Raw genomic sequence first — 13,873 nt, forward strand, 5'->3', positions numbered from 1 at the left:
TCCAAGTTGTTGTTACCAGTAGTTCTCTACTTTTGTTGCTTTCAGTTTTATATCCCACATATTAGTGAAGTCATGTGGTTCTCAACTTTTTCTGTCTGGTTTATTTCACTTAGCATAATAATCTCACAGTCTATCCATCTTTTTGCAAATGGCAGTATATGGTCTTTTCTTATGGCAGAATAGTATTCCATTGTGTATATATACCACATCTTCTTTATCCATTCATCTATTGAAGGACACTTTGGTTGTTTCCATGTCCTACAACAAAGGAACAAAACAAACAAATAAAGAAACAAAAACTCATGGACACAGGCAACAGTTTAGTGTTTACTAGAGGGAAAGGGGAGAGGGGGGAGGCAGATGCGGGTAAAAGGGGTGAAATATATGGTGATGGAAGGAGAACTGACTCTGGGTGGTGAGCACACAATGTGATACATAGATGATGTATTACAGAAGTGTATACTTGAAACCTATGTAATTTGACTAACCATTGTCACCCCAATAAATTTAATTTAAAAATTAGTTCTTTTTACCTTTATAGTGGTGCTACTAGAAAGTTTAAAATTCCCTATGTAACTCACATTTGTGGCTTTCATTGTAATTATTTTGGACAGTACTGGTTTAAATGCATGTTTGTTGGGAGTAATCAATAAGCATATTTCTGTTGCATTTTCATTGAATTTCAGGCATTCTTTTGTTAAATGGTGCATTTTGTTCTGCTAACTCGAGATCATTTTATTTGGAAATGAACAAGGGAACAGTACCTTTAAAAAATCATTTCAGGAGAGTAAAATCATCTTGATATCCTTCTAATTACCTGCCCCCCCTTTTGGTTAGTTTTTCAGTAAGAAAATCTTTGTGTTTCTATCTACAAAAGAAACTTTTCGTAAGGTTCAGCAGCAAGGAGGGGTGCCTTGCAACTGCTGCCAGTGGCATTCAGTACCCTGGTTTGAGACTAATTAAACGGCTCATATTTATCTGATATTTTCCCCCTTGGGAGATTCAGAAACTTTTTTTTCAACTTAAGCTTCAAAAAGAAACCAGCTCAGTTAGCTTATGATGGAGGGAAGAAGCAGGACACAGGGACAAGGGCAGATTAGAACTGAGGTACAGGGTAATACCGTTTTCAATTAAAACTGCCTGGGGAAATTAGGTAGACAGAGAATAATTACCTGGATTGGCATATCTCCAAGTTTCTGAAACTGAGACCCTGCTTGAACGTTCTGAGGGATCCCTGACCACCACAGGCAGCGAAGGACCTTGAGGGTTATGTCTGATCTCACACATATTTGAGTTGATCTGGCTGCAGTTCATGGCAATCTTAAGTCAAAGCACATAGCGTGAGAAATTCGAATAAAACTTTGTGAAAACCAAGACCCCAAACAAGCAATGCTACAAAACATCAGATTAAGGGGACGTTTCTCTGACAAAGTAAATGTACATTTCTGTAATTTCTGCTGTGTGACCACGAAGACACTGGAGCTGAGATGGAGCCATGGAAGAACGTGCAGAGGACGGATTAAAGTTCTAGTCTCTACCTTCTCACGCAGAGGGGCCTGTCACGCTCACAGGCCTTGGTCATGGCTTGCAAGTACCAGGAAAAACCACTGAGTATAAAATGCCTCCTGACGTGTGGGCTCGTCCAACCTAGTTGTGGGAATGAGTCATTGAAAGCAAGGCTGCCTCTAACGCAAATGTCAAGATGTAATACTGTGTTCCCATCCCGGTTCTACCTCCTGTGATCTATTCCTACAACGGCTGAGCAGGGGTCTCTTGAGGTCTGTGCTGCTGGTGGCTGGTGGTACCTTGTGCCATGCTGCCCCCGATTTGGCTGGGTGCAATTGACGGCAAAGGTTTGAGGTTATTGAACGACAGATTTGTCCTTTCTTACTACCTAGAGAAAGGCTCACTTTCTCCTCTACAAAAGGAAAGGGAACCAGTGTTTTTTGTTTTGTTTTGTTTTCTCTGCTTCTAGTGTTCACTTTTGCTTTGTTCCCATTTTTGCATAATCTCTCGATTTCCAAAATGTAGGGTACTGAAAAAGGGTTTGGCTGGTGTAACAAAGAGAAGGAAGGAATCAATTATGTTTTTCCTCTCTCCCTTTCCAACGAAAGACATAGGGGTTAGAAGAATGAATGCCTGGAGTTTTGTTTAAGAGGACTTCATAGGCTTCCATGGACAAAGCTGCTATGGGACACAGGGTGTCTTTACACAAATTATAGAAACGTGGGGCTTTGGCGGGGCTGCAGCCCGCACTCACCCCGGGGCCTTGGACACAAGCCAGATCTGTGTGAGTGTGATGCATAAGCGCTTGGCCGCCACCTGCTGCTGTTTAATAGGTGGAGAAAGTGCCTCTCGTTCACAGTGGGAAAGCACAGATGGGTGCACAGGCTGATGCAGTTCTTAAAAGGAAGGGTCCTGAGGCCCATCATCAGGGTTTGAAGTCACGCTTCTTTGCTAACTTGCCTTGTGGCTCTGGATAAGTGATGTCACCATTCTGTGCCCCAGTGTGCTCATCTGTGAAAAGTTTCTGCCCATAGAGTTTGGTGAGATTTAATGAATGAATATACATAAAACACTGAGAGTATTTACCTGCACATACTCATTTCTCATTAATTAGTAATTATTATTATTGTTATTTACTTTGCTTCTTCCAAATCTGTCAGACTATTTTGCTCTCTAACCAAACCTTTTTGGACAGGAGATTTTTTAATCAGTCTCATTTTTCTTTTCTGTTAAACACATCTTGACTAAGATGCCATGTAGTTATGGATGTAGTAAGCATGCGTTGTATTTTCTTTCCTTTTTCCTTTAAATATTATTGTGATTATGTATATATTACCTCAATGTAACTTCCAAATAACCAAGTCAGTGGAGTGAAAAAGCATGTAAATTGATTGACACCTTGTAGAAAATAAAATGTAATTTAAAAAATTTCAGCCCATGGTGTTGTTTGGACACTTGTCTTAGAAACACTTTTTTTTTTTCTTCTAGGTAATAGATGTGTTTATTTTTCATCTCTTTCTCCTCCTTCTTCTCCTTCCAGAAGGTCATTTTCTAGACATCCTGTTTTATAAAGTTCCATTTAAGTTGAAGGAGAGAAACATCTTGCATAGGTTTGTAAATTGGCACAGTTCATAGAGTTATATAATGGAATCCTAATTACTCTAATGATGAATGAGAGAGTTATGACAAGTAAACTCTCTGGTTTGAACTTCCATATATCCTCTCTACTTGCCAGTTAGCTTTTCTTGTGACGTGACCTCAGCTCCCAGCCTGAGAAGAAAGATGCATGTAGATGACAAATGAATGCTAGCAATTACTAGGTGTCCGAGGCAGAACTCTAAGACAGCCCAAAGACTCCACACCCTGTATGTTCCCAGGACTGCGACTGTGATGAAATGTCACTCCCGTGAATACATCATGTTGCATGGCACTGGTGACCTTAAGAAGGAGACCTGATCTTCAGTGAGCCTGTCATAATCAGCTAATGCCTTACAAAGGACCAAAGAAAGAGATTCAAAGAAAAAAAGGGATTCCACACGAGGGAGATTCTCCATTGTCAGCTTTGAGGACTGTGGGGCCCTGTGATAAGGAATATGGGTGGAATCTAGGACCTGAGGGAGGCCCCAGCTGCCACCAGCACGGAAACAGGTCCTTAGCCCTTTGACAGAAGGAAGTGAAATTGGAAAATAACCTGCCAGAGCTTGGAAGCAGATAATTCCTTGGAGCCTCCAGAAGGGAAGGAAGCGTAGCAGACACCTTGATCTTAGCCTTGTAAGATGCTGGACAGATAACCCAGCAATGGTACCTGGACTTCTGACCTACGTAACTATGAGCTAATACGTGTGTGTTGTAAGCCATGAAGTTTGTGTCCGTTTGTTATGCAGCCATAGAAAACCAATACATGAGGGAACAAGGCAAAAAGAATGTCAGTGGGTAATTGCAAAGCCGTCGCCATTATTTAGAGAAAAGAAATCCATAAAATAACTTGTAATAAACTCCTATAAAGAGCTCCCAGTTATGCATTTTACAGCCAGTTAGCCACAGGAAGTGACAGATACAGGAGCTGTAACTTTTCCGGGCATGTTGAGAGCAGTTTCTCAAACTGGTAGTTTTAGATTTAGGAAGGGGCAAACGCATGGTTACATTGCTCTCCTTCTGGCTATTTATACTGCATGATGGTAAAGGAAAAATACATGGAATAGGAAGGTGGAATCCACTTCCTTCCATGCTTATAAGTGTTGGTGACTGTGCCTTTCATTTAGGGCTCATTACCTCAGTGGTGGGGAAGGGGAAGTAGGAGAACATAGGTGAGGGGTTTATTGGGGTGGAATTGAGCGGGAGAGTAGGGACTGTGAGGAACTAGAGAGCTCAGGCCTTCTCTGAAGGGACATCTGCCTCGCAGCTGTGGGTGGCTTATCTGCAGCACTCTCGGTCCCTGTTGCTGAATCTTCCAGATATCCAAGAGAAACTAGGATTGCAGAGATTTCTATGAAATCTCCCATTTTAAAAATGTTAATACCAGCTTAAGCTTGATAAGATCACCATGGGGACATGTAAACATATATGTGGCCAGATAAGGCCCACAGCAGCCTCTCCTGCAGTGAGTACCCTGTTCCCCCGAAAATCAGGCGGACAATCAGCTCTAATGCGTCTTTTGGAGCAAAAATTAATATAAGACCCAGTATTATGTTATGTTATATTATATTATATTATTATACTATATTATACTGGTATTATATTATACCGGTATTATATGATATGATATGATAGTAAAATAAGTAAAATAATTACTTATAGTAAAATAAGACCTGGTCTTATATTAATTTTTGCTCCAAAAGATGCATTAGAGCTGATGGTCTGGCTAGATCTTATTTTCAGGGAAACACAGTATGTGTGAGCAGTTTGGGGGACTGAGAGACTTGGAGGCTGTGAGCTTGGTGAGGACCCAGAGCTTTGTTTGCTTTGTTCAATGCCATATCCTCAGAACTGAGCACAGTGTCTAGTACACAGTGAATGCTCGATAAATATTTGTTGAGTGACATTGAGGAGACGTAAACATATTCATATAACATATGAAAATGTCACATGTGATTGCATTGGTGAAATGTGTTTCTAAGATCCGATTGTATTTAATGTGGTGATGTGTTACCATCTGGACTAAGACAACGTACTTTTGGCTCAGCCATTTGCCTCTTAACGTACAATTCCATTGGAGGATTGTTTTGGAAGTCATTAAGTATGAAAGAGAGCAAAGCGAGAATCGAGCCCTTCTGTATAGCTGGTACCGTCCTGCATGCCTTGTATCTTTCATCTCATTTCACCCTGACCCAGATGTCTAAGGTGGCTCCTAACATCATCACCTGTATTTCACAGGTGAGGAGATCGCTTCAGAGGTGAAATCAGTTGCTTGAGACCACACCATTTAAGGCAGGTAAATGATTGCCCTCAGCCTTATCTGATTGCCAGGACTTTGACCTTCTCCTATGTGCTTGCTTCTCATGCTCCCTGAGCATGCTCTAGAACCAGCAGCATCAGTGTCACTTGGGAGCTTGTTAGAGATGCACAATCTCTGGTCCCACCTCAGACCTGTCTCAAACAGAATTTGCATTTCAACCAGATCCCTTGGTTTGCAATTGCAGTTAAGATGTTGGTACTTTCTTATGATTGGGAGGCAGTTCTGTGCATGCACTCTTCTCTGGTGAGGGGAAACTATCACTGCATTTCCCATCACAAGGAACCATGAAGAATTACAATACTCAGTCTTTTTACAAAACGTAAATATTCACCACTCATTGTGTTTTCTTGAAGAGTGTGAATAAATGTTTTGTCATTTTTGGAAGAAGTCAACTATTACAACATTCACTGGGAAACTCACTGAAATGCAGCCTTAAAAAAAATGCTTTAATGAAGTGTCATTTACGAAGCGTAAAATTCACCCACGTAAGATGTATGATTTAATAGTGTTTAGTGTATTCACAGAGTTCTGCAACCACTATCACAGTCTAGTCGCAGAACATTTTCGTCACCCCAACAAGAAATCCCACCGCTCAGGAGTTAGTCACTGCCTGTCTTCCCTGCTTCTCTAGCCTCACACAAGCACTGATCTGCTCTCCGTCTCTGGATCTGCCTGTTCTGCTGGACATTTCATATACATGGAATCATACAATATGTGGTCTTTTGTGACTGGCTCCTTTCATTTAGTATGATGGTTTTGTAAAAGTTCATCCATGTTGTCACATGGAAACATGTTGCATTCTTTTTATTGCTGAATAATGGATAGATCACATTTTGTTTATCCATTCATCAATTAATGGACATTGGGATTGTTTCCACTTTTTGACTATTATGAATAATGCTGCTACTATGAAAAAAGTACATGTAATATTTTTTGCATGAGCATATGTTTTCTTTCTCTTGAGTACATACCTAGGAACAGAATTACTGTGCTGTATTTTAATTCCATGTGTAACCATTTGAGTAACTGCCAGACGGTTTTCCTAAGTGGCTGCACCATTTTATATTCCAACAAACGATGTATGAGTGTTCCAATTTCTCCAGATTCTCAATACTTGTTATAATCTGTCTTCTGATTATAGTTTCCTTAGTGAGTGTGAAGTAGTACCTCACGTGGCTTTGACTTGCATTTCATTTATGGTTCAGCATCTATCTCTTCATGTATTTTTTAGTTTTTTGAGAAATGTCTGTTCAGGTCATTTACCCCTTTTTTATTGGGTTATTTGTCTTTTCATTGTTGGGTTATAATAGTTCTTAACATATTCTAGGTACAAGTCCATTAGCAAATATATGACTTGCAAAAAATCTCTCATTCTGTGGACTGTTTTCACTTTCTTAGTGGTGACCTTTGAAGCAAAAAATGTTTAATTTGATGAAGTCCAATTTATCTATTTTTTTCTTGTGTTGTTTGTGCTTTTGGTGTCATATCTGTGAAACCATTGTCTAACCCAAGGTCACAAAGATTTACTGTTGACCCTTGAACAACACAGATTTAGGAGCCACGCATTTCAAACTCACGTTGTTCAAGGGTGAACTGTATTTTTGTTCTGAAGTTGGGAATCTGCTCATGTGGAGGGTCAGCTTAAGTTATATGCAGATTTTCCACTGTATGGGTGGTCACCGCCCCAAACCCTGTGTTGCTCAAGGGTCAGCTGTACTTTTTTTTTTATATTTACTCCTGAGAGTTTTACAGTTTCAACTCTTACATTTAGCTCTGTGATCCATTTTGAGCTAATTTTTGTGTGTGGTGTGAGGTAGGAAGGAGTCCACCTTTATTCCTTTGCATGTGGCTATCCAGTTGTCCCAACTACTTATTGAATCGACTGTCTTTCGTCATTGATTAGTCTTGGCACCTTTGTTGAATAAAAAGACAGCTTTTGTTTACACCAGCTCTAATAGGATTTTTTGATTTGGGGATTTTATCTATTTATTAGGTTTCCTTCTAGGCCATAGAAAAATACCTTTCCTTTTTTGAAAGGCCAAATGCACACAAGAACACATAAACACACACAGTTTCACAGAGACTTATATACAGACACCAGACACCTACACTCACTCATCCAATATAATCTTTACAAAAACTCCATTTAATACCTAGAGTTATAAAAGAATGAAAACATTAGTAGGTTGAGGTCTTGACTCACATATTACTACAACACCAAGTCAGTTGCCAATAGCTAAGTGCTTCATGACAGTTTATACTGCTTCACTTCCCTGTAGTTAAGTGTTTCAACATTGGTTTCCCAAATGTTGCAATATCGTAGCCATGGACAGAATTAAAAAGGTTTATGGAACAACGCATTGGCTTTATGCTGGGCAGTCGCTAGAGAATTAGAGAAGGAACTAGAACACCTGTGTCCAGTCTTTAAGTCTTTGGTTACAGAAAGACTTGGGCAACCATAGTTTCTCAAAATGAGGAGCATGGTATGGCAGGGTCGTTAATCAATGAGCTTTTTGGGAACTCAGCTTGTTTCACAGCCCTGAGACACATAAAACAGTTGGTAGTTTAACTTCCCAGCTCTAGGCAGGCCACTTAGTTAATATATCCCTTTAACACAGATTTATTGAGTACCTACTATGTGCTAGGCACTATGGTAGGTACTGGGGATACACATGATGCTGTCTAATACACAAATTTTTTTATTTGGGGATGTCCCATCTTCATGGAACTTACAGTCTCATATTAATATATCATTATGAACATAAATGTAATATTGAAAGTATGGTAAATGACATGGAGGAGGCAATACCATGAAGGCTAAACATGGGTCAGATTGCCTGCATTTGAATGCCAGTTTTGTGTGATTCTTGAAAAGTCACCAAACTTCTCAGTTTTATCTCCTATCAAAATGGGAAAAATCACAGCACATACATTTTAGAGATTTTATGTGGATTAAACATGATGCAATCCATATTTAGAGCCTAAGTTTTAGTAAATATTCAATAAATCAGTAAACTAACTGTACATGATGCTATATACTCTCTAATTCTATATATTTAAAATGGAACATTTTTTCTCTAATAGGATTTGGGATAGATTGGATTCTTTTTTCAATTTAATAGGTTGCATGGTAAAATATCGCATAATGGTTAAATGTTATGTTAAAATTCATAGGCCCTTTTTAAACTCCTTTCAATACCAGTTCTTAAGAGGCAGCCACATGCAAGGGTTTCTTGTTTCAGATATGTTCTCTGCATATAACAGTATTCCTAGCTGTGCATTTAGATTAGTGAGGTTTGTTTTGACACAATGGGATCATAGTATACATATTACTGTACCACTGCTTGCGCTTTTAAAAATTAATACTATGACCTGAGAATTTTTTCCATTATCTGTCCATACAGATCCAGGTTCACGTCTTTCTTTTTAATGGCATCGTCTTGCATCATGTGGCTGTACCATTCCGTCTGAGACCTTTACACTAGACATCTTCATACATAATGACCTTCACAAAATCCCACTTCAAATTTTACACACACAACTTTCTCATGTCTTGATTGCCAGTTTTTCTGCCTCTACTTTCTTCCCAAATGCAGTTGGCCTTCCTTTTACCGTTATATACTTCTGATACCACCTGGAACTCTCTCACCCCCCACCCCATTTTGGAAAGATCTTGACGTCTAAATTTCAACCAAACTAGAAATCCAGTGTCAGATTCAGAATCTACATAAACAACTTGTTAGTAAAGACAACACAAAAATACACATTAAAAACGACTCTTGTGGTAGATAGATGCAGGTCCATTGTAAATCTTTCCTTTCCAACACTGTTTTTTTTGAAAGGGTAAATTGTTTCTTACCATTACAGGTCATCTATGAACATTTCGCTAGTAATCAGGAAAAGATCATTCTATTTAATTCTAGAAGATTTTAGATAGCCTTGTTGTTTAATTGCTGCTTAATTATTTTGAGAGATTAAGAGGTTTAATTGTAGATCAGCAGCTTAGTAGAGAGAGTGTATAAACTCTGAAGCCTGAGTGTAGCAATAATATTTCTGATTTGATGGCTATATGTCTTTGTTGTCCATTTTGATATTTATGTGACTAATGTGTTAATGTGTTCTCTGGTGTATTATTTTAAAAAATTGTAGACTCTGATTTTGAAGTGAAAAGGTCTGTTTCATGAGAATTCTAAAAATCCTTTACATTGATTTTTCTCTGGTCTGTGTCTTCTTGCTTCACAGAGGACAGGACGGCACTGTGAGCTTGACTGAGCGGACATCACCTGCCGTTGGTCCGGAGCCGCCTGGTGAGTATCCTTCACACTGTGCTAAAGATTTGCTAGTTGTGGGGTTCTGGAACTTTGAGTCTGTAAAATGAATCCCTTGATTCATGCTGTTGTCCCATCTGAAATATGCCTCTCAAAACAGTTTCATAGACATTGGCCTTTCTTTGGTGGAGCATTCATCCCATGGCACTTTCTAGATTAGAGTTTATTCATTCCACCAACCTTGGGCACTTCACGTTTTACTAAATTTTCTACTTTCCATCTGTGGTAGTATTACCTGCATTTAGTAAGTAAGCATCAGATATTATTTAAGTTACTGTTCTCTGAAGTTCTTTCTGAGGAGAAATCTATGACGTATTTCAACCCTGTGCAGAATTTGTTTAAGAAGATTCCCACAGATATGAAAAATCACAACTATGCTCATATCTGTGGAATGATGTAAATACATTCTTCTACCATCCCTTTAAACTTGCATTTTACAAGTCTTTGAAGAAATGCTAAAATGGGAACCAGAAATATCTTTATATGGCCAATTCTTTTTATTTTAAACTATAACTTGCCAGTGTTTTATGCTAGAGCCAGAATCTTAGTGAATATGAGACATTGTCCTTGTCTGACCCCTTAATCAAATTTCTATTTTCTAATTGATGTTGTAAGTAAAAAATGTGGACTATGCGTCATTTCTTACTTAGCAGTCATTTTATAGTGACCACATGAACAAGATAACTAGCAACTTTACTGTTCATCCTGACAGGTGAACTCCAGGTCCCAGGCATTTAAAATCAATGTTCTTTTCTTCGCCGTGAACACGTCATGGCGGACACTCCATTATCTCCTGGCAGGGCCCACGGCTGATTTTCTTCCGGCCTTTCTGTGAGGGAAGGAAAGAATCACACTTCTCTTAGTGATCAGTATTTAATGATGACACAAGAATATCAAGAAAGTAGATTTATTATCGAATGTTCCTACCTATTTTTAGTCAAGTGCACTATATTTTCCTGCTCCCCAAGGATGATTCATAAACCATGTTTTAGCAGACAATCCAAAGTTGGGGGAGGGGGCAGAGCTGACTAATTCTCTAGGGACTGTAAATCAGTATAGATGTGACATCTGTGTTTTAGTCTTTTTTTATTACTTTTTTCTGGACTTTCTCTGCATAATAGTTGTAGTATCCTTAAAAATAGGTCCTTTTACATCAGCTGTATCTAAATGATTTCTATTAAGAATTGTGTGCTTAGTGAAAATACACACAAACAAAACAGAGCTTAGAGGTTCTTTGTTAAATATTTTAAGTACCATGAAGAAATGTCTCTATGTTAAGTGGCATAAATGTCGTGCATTTGATTTTACAATGACTTTGGATGCCATCGGGTCCTGGGACAGATAACAGTATGCGGGCTTCTCTTCCATCCCCACAGGTAATGGGACCTGATTGGACCTGGTTTCCCACATGTCATCTGGTGTTGATTGTCATGTCTTGTGTTAATCTTCCCCTCCTCTCAAAGAGTGAATTCTCTATATTTCTCTCCGTCCTCTCCTAAAAATAAAAACATTCTATTCTAGCAACATTCAGTTGTTAGCGATCTTGTATTTTGAGGTTGTTTTTTTTTTCAATTGAACTGAAATCTGATGCTTTTATAATGTCTGCCCATACTCAAAATTGAAAACATTTAGACCCAGGAACCTGAATTTTTCTGGTTGTGTCTTGAATACCTGCTTTATTCCCCCATGATTCCAACAGTACACTGTACATTAGCTCTGAATTGTTTTTTTTTTTTTTTTTGACTGTTACAGCTATAATAGACTTTTAGAATATATTTTAATTCCTGTAATAGCATAAGGTGTATTTTATTTCTTATTTATGTTACATTCAACTTAACTTTTTATCACTGTTAGGCAATTTGGGGGTGACTTAGCCTCACCCTTACATTTCTCGCTTCAGAATGACTCTTGGTAAAAAAGAACTTATTACTCTGATCAAACCAAAGACTGTCTTCAAGTTTCATGAAAAGAAAGAAAACAACCCTTGATATCTTCTCTCCTTAATATTTCAGTTTGGAAGATGTATTATTACTCTTTTGAAAAATTTAATGTTGTGGAACACTTTCTTCCTTTCTGAATGATTTTAAATTGTTTTTATTAAATATGATGTACCCAATTTATAACATTAGTGTCTAGTACGAAGCTCACCAAACTAATGTTGACAACTCTTTTTACCTCTACTTTGGAGCCTTTCACACCATCGTGATGTTTGGCACAACTGGAGATATATGTTTGACCATTAGCATCGTTTTTCTAGATCTAAGACCTATATTCTAGGGCTACTGCAATGATCTTTAGAGAAAAAAGGTACTTCTTATTAAACTGTGGAGAGTGCAGTTATTTTAAACTGTGAAGTGTTTTTGAAGGTCTTATCATGGTGCAACAGCAATAATCTGGCTTCATGTTTTCTTATAGCCCATTTGTGCAAGCCGAGAGTCCCAGGTTGAGCTCCCTGAGAGCAGACCTGAGATGAGCGTTTCTGCACGAGTGTTTTATTGAGGCAGGGTTCCCAGGAGAAACTAATGACTTGGGGCAGAAAAGGGAAAGGGAAGAAGCCAAGCGGGGGGGATGATTTGAACAAAGTCCCTGACTCAATCTGATCCCTTGGGGAGCTCTGGAGCATAATTGCTTCTGAGAGTCTGTTCCTTCTGCTCAGGGCAAAGAGGTGGGCTTTCCCATTCCTGCATCGGTCATTGTCTGTGAGCTGGTGAGCTGTGCCCTTGGGAGCGCATCTATGGGTGAAATAGCTCCAGCAGTTGAAAAGTGTTCCTCTTAAGAAATTTGTGGGTGCCTTCTCTTAGAACTAAAACCCACAAAAGCTGAGAGGTGGGTACACAGGACTTTTAAAAGGGACCCAGTGGTATCTAGACAGGACACTGGAGTGTCTGCTTTGACTAGCCATAGGCTGTCTCATTTCCTCACTCCTACAGGCACATTTTCATTCTTTACACCATTTCCTGATGCAAGTTAAGCTCTCAGAAGCTGTGTAAGTTCATTTTCTTCCCTTGAGAAGGTAATGAGTTACCGCATCAAATATCTTGCAGTTTGAGAGACACCTAGGTAATTTTCAGTGAGTAGAATTTCTACATATGTTAGAGTTAAAGAAATAAAATCTGAAATTTCAAATCTTTCCTTCAAATGAATGTCATCATGGGTGATGATTTCAGTGTCCTAAAAAAGAGGCAAGAATATTGTTTGATTGTATGATGGCGATTATTCTTGCTATTATAGAAACATTTTCAAGCATACATACTAACTCTACTATTTTTTCAAACTTGTCTCTTTTTTATTATTAGTTTCAGGTGTACAAAACAATGTAATAGTTAGACATTTATAGCCCTCACATAGTGATAATCCCCCTCCCCCAATCTACTATCCCTCTGACATCTCATATAGCTGTTACAGTTACACTGACTCTATTCCACATCATGTGACTATATATATTAAATTATAGTTGACATCCATTATTATTCAGCTTCAGCTTCAGGTGTACACTGCAGTGGTCGGGCACCTACACCATCCCTGAGGTGGTCTCCCTAGTAAGACAAGTGTCCATCGGATACCCTATATGATTATATTCCCCAGAGTGTCTTTCATATCCCCGTGGCAATCTTGTGGTTACCGATTGTGCTTTCTAATCCCCTCACGTTCTCCCTCATCCCCAACCCCCTCCCATCTAGCAAGCCTCAGTTTTTCCTCTATATCTCTGCAAACTCGTCCGTCTCTTTTAACCATCCTTTTAAATTTTGTTTCCTAATATTTCACCTTTGCCTTTGAAAGTATTTTTTTTCACAAACTTTTTAGGGAAATATATGGTGTTTCCTTGGGCACCTTTAATTCAGTCTAGCATAAAAGTGCTATCCTGTAGAAATACCATGTGAGCAGCATGTGCAATTTAAAATTTTCTTGTAGCCTCATTAAAAACATAAAAAGAAATAGGTTGTTATAGCAGCCTGTGCTGGAGGCTGGGAAGTCCAATATCACAGTTGAAATTAATTTTAATACTATCTTTAGGCTTGCATACCTAATTATTATTTCAACATTATTAATGAGATTTTACCTTTTTTTTTTTACATTTTTCATC

General features: G+C 38.6%; 1 protein-coding gene across 9 annotated transcripts in view; it reads left to right on the plus strand.

Annotated features, from left to right (window-relative positions):
* The window catches only part of PLCB4 (phospholipase C beta 4), a 398,844-nt gene that overhangs the window by 134,264 nt on the left and 250,707 nt on the right, over positions 1–13,873 (plus strand). For all 9 annotated transcript variants that reach the window (XM_074318158.1, XM_074318162.1, XM_074318160.1 and 6 more), the window contains one exon: positions 9,704–9,768. The gene's annotated coding sequence lies outside the window, so the exon portion shown is untranslated. The remainder of the gene's footprint in view (positions 1–9,703; positions 9,769–13,873) is intronic.

Source organism: Rhinolophus sinicus, linkage group LG13 (assembly GCF_036562045.2).
Source record: "Rhinolophus sinicus isolate RSC01 linkage group LG13, ASM3656204v1, whole genome shotgun sequence".
In the NCBI taxonomy this organism is placed as follows: Eukaryota; Metazoa; Chordata; class Mammalia; order Chiroptera; family Rhinolophidae; genus Rhinolophus; species Rhinolophus sinicus.